Source organism: Colobus angolensis, unplaced genomic scaffold, assembly GCF_000951035.1.
Source record: "Colobus angolensis palliatus isolate OR3802 unplaced genomic scaffold, Cang.pa_1.0 Scaffold188, whole genome shotgun sequence".
In the NCBI taxonomy this organism is placed as follows: domain Eukaryota; kingdom Metazoa; phylum Chordata; class Mammalia; order Primates; family Cercopithecidae; genus Colobus; species Colobus angolensis.
In genome coordinates, this window is record NW_012115021.1 from 4,508,185 (window position 1) to 4,511,759 (window position 3,575).

The 3,575-nt window shown below is 49.8% G+C and overlaps 1 protein-coding gene across 1 annotated transcript in view; it reads left to right on the forward strand.

The window, feature by feature from the left end:
• The first annotated feature begins 3,439 nt into the window (after positions 1 to 3,439).
• CTPS2 (CTP synthase 2) overlaps positions 3,440 to 3,575 on the forward strand; it is a 149,173-nt gene continuing 149,037 nt past the window's right edge. The window contains exon 1 of the mRNA XM_011940250.1: positions 3,440 to 3,559. The gene's annotated coding sequence lies outside the window, so the exon portion shown is untranslated. The remainder of the gene's footprint in view (positions 3,560 to 3,575) is intronic.

Here is a 3,575-nt window from a genome sequence, read left to right on the forward strand (position 1 = left end):
ACCTCCTTCCTGTCAATCCTCCCCAGGCCCCGCATTCAACCCTGGTTCTGATTGTTATCATAGTTTAGCTTTGCCTGTTCTAGAACTTCATAGAAATAGAATCATCCAGGGTGAGGTGCACCGGCTCATGCCTGTAATCCCAGCTACTCAGGAGGCTGAGGCAGGAGAATCACTTGAACCCGGGAGGTGGAGGTTGCAGTGAGCCGAGATTGTGCCATTGCCCTCCAGCCTGGGCAACAAGAATGAAACCCCATTTAAAAAAAAAAAAAAAGTCATCTTGTGCGGATTCAGCAAAAGGTTATGCTGGTGGTGGGCCATGAACTGACACTTGTTGAATGAGGATACATCCTTATCCCATACAATTCAGTCAATCCGCACCCTATTATCAAATTTGTTTTCCAGCTCGTTGTTTTTCCTATTTGAGATTAATAATACGATAGTTATTATACTGAGCCCTTTGTATATACAGGTTATCTTTATCCATTAGCCTCATAAATGAATAGAATAGGACAATTAGATCAGGCCTCACATCCTGTGGTGGAGTCTGGCTGTGCATTGATGTCCTGGCTTTGCCACTCGTATTAACTAATGTACCCTTGGTCAAGACATTTCACATCTCTGAACCTCAGGTCCCTCATTCTAAAAAGGGGATCATAACAACTGTCCTGGTTGTAAAAAGATAATGAAAGATGGAACTGTGGAAGGAAACCTTACATATGCGGCAGGTATTAGCACCCACACCAACCCATTTCACAAATGTTTTTTCCCCTGAGCCTTCTGGAAGACTTGTTTATGCCTCTAGCCTTTTGACAAGGTGGTTCCTTGTCCCTCCCCCGGACCCCCCCAATATCCATGGAGACCTGGATCTCTCCCAAGGATACCCTGCTGAGTGAAGCCTCTGCTTATTTTCCCAGAAATTGACATCATTGTTCCAAGCTTCTTACTGCTTCCTCCACAATACTGTTCTTTGGTGGGGAGAAACTCCATTGTGTTTATTTTTTTTTGAGATAGAGTTTCACTCTTGTCGCCCAGGCTGGAGTGCAATGGCACGATCTTGGCTCACTGCAATCTCCGCCTCCCGGGTTCAAGAGATTCTCCTGCTTCAGCCTCCCAGTAGCTGGGACTACAGGCACATGCTACCACGCCCGGCTAATTTTTTGTATTTTTAGTAGAGACAGGGTTTCACCGTGTTAGCTAGGATGGTCTCAATCTCCTGACCTCGTGATCCACCCGCCTTGGCCTCCCAAAGTGCTGGGATTACAGGCATGAGCCACCATGCCTGGCCGTGTTTATTTTTTTAAATTAATTAATTGATTTTTTTTGAGACAAGCTCTCACTCTGACGTCCAGGCTGGAGTGCAGTGGCACGGTCATAGCTCATTGCAGCCTTGACCTCCTGGGCTCAGGCAATCTTCTCGCTTCAGCCTTCCCTGGGACGCACGCCAGCACAACTGATAATTTTTGTATTTTTTGTAGAGACGGGATTTTGCCACGTTGTCCAGGCAAGTCACCAACTCCTGGACTCAAACTATCTGCCTGCCTCGGCCTCTCAAAGTGCTGGGATTACAGGGGTGTGCCACGGCACCAGGCCTCCATTGTATCTTGAAAGGCACTGGACATTTATTCTGCAACCTTCTCCCTTTCCTTGTCACAGTCATCTATTAATTTCAGACTCACTACCCACCCTGCAACCCCAATTCTCTAAAGTTCCTTGACCTCGATTGACTCCTCCACCTCCTGCCATCCTTTTGGGACCCTCGATGTGCAACACGCCAGCCTTGTGGGCACTAAACCCAAGGCCAGTGATGCCCATCTCACTTTTCTATTCCATTGTAGCTGCTACACCCCAAACTGTCTCATTTCCTGGAATATCCATTTGAAGGCCTGAACTCCAGCACCACACTCTCTGCTGCCAGTTTACCAGTCCTCTCCTCAGAGGCCCTGGCCTTGGAGCCCTTCTCTCATCTGTCTCCCAGTCTATCAGCTCCCCACTGGTTTTATTAATAGTTCCTGTCCTCTAGGACTAGAGCTCTGGCCCATCACTGCAATCACAGTCTTTCTGTGTCCTCTACCTCCTCACCCTCTTGTCCTTCTACTCTATGCAAGCAGGAAACTTGGGTTTCATAACTAAGAGCTATATTTCTGTAGATACCTTGCCAGGTTATAGCTGGACACCACTACACAACGATGGTTTCTAAACTCCACTAGGTCTTCAGTGACTCTTGACTAACTTGTCACTCTAGCATCTCACACTGGTTATGCAAAATTTCCACCACTTTCCTAAAATCTTCCATCTCACTTCAGACCCTTCTATTGTTCATGTTAGCTTCCTTCAGTGGTTTGCTTCTTGCCTTCACCCGAAAAACCTTCTGTATCCGTTCCCAGCACCAATCATCCTCCAGTACCTTTTTTTTTTTTTTTTTTTGAGACAAAGTCTCCTCTGTCACCCAGGCTGGAGTGCAGTGGCCCGATCTCGGCTCACTGCAACCTCTGCCTCCGGGGTTCAAGCAATTCTGCGATTCTCTCTGCCTCAGCCTTCCGAGTAGATGGGATTACAGGCAGGTGCCACGATGCCTGGCTAATTTTGCATTTTTAGTAGAGACAGGGTTACACCACGTTGGCCAGGCTTGGTCTTGAACTCCCGACCTCAGGTAATCTGCCCGCCTCGGCCTCCCAAAGTGCTGGGATTACAGGCGCGAGTCACCCGAAGAGTGACTTTTTAGAGTATTTGGGCCTAGTGCAGTGGCTCAAGCCTGTAATCCCAGCACTTTGGGAGGCCAAAGCAGGCGGATCACCTGAGGTCGGGAGTTCGAGACCAGTCTGGCCAACATGATGTAACCCCGTTTGTACTAAAAATGCAAATTTAGCCAAGCGTGGTGGCGCCCGCCTGTAATCCCAGCTACTCCAGAGCTGAGGCAGGGAGAATCGCTTGAATCCGGGAGGTGGAGGTTGCGGTGAGCCGAGATCGCGCCATTGCACTCCAGCCTGGGCAAAAAGGGCGAAATTCCGTCTCAAAAACAAAAACAAAACCAAAAAAAAAAACAGTCACTCTTCCAAGCCTTAATTGCCTTCCCCCCTCCCTGCACCCCCGCAGCTCTTTGCTGCAGAAATATTGTTCTAGGGAACCTTACTGGTTCCAACAGACGGGTGGACCTCCCTCCAGACTGTGAGCTAGTTCCTCAAAGGCAGGCATTCTTTTTTCTTTTCCTTCTCTCCCGAGCGCTCCTGCAGTTCCTGGGGCGTAGTAGGGGATGCACAAACGTTTGTGACCAGTGAAGTTCTTTACAAGGGTGAAATCTGGACGGGAGGACTCGAGCGAGGGTCTCGGCTTGCCAGGAGGCCGGGGCTCTCCGGGAAGCGTGGAGTTCACCCGCGCACTCGAAGTGCCTTTGCAAAGTGATCCACGGGAGGGAGGAGCGGTCCCCGAGCTGGGCGAGGCCTGGGGCCCAGTGCGTCCAGAGCGGAGGGTGACGGGAGCTGCCTGTGCTGGAGGAATCACTTTTTGGGCGCTTGTTTTGGACCATTGCACAAACCCGGGTGCAAACCCCAAGCTCACCAGCGTGAGTCAGCTGGGCC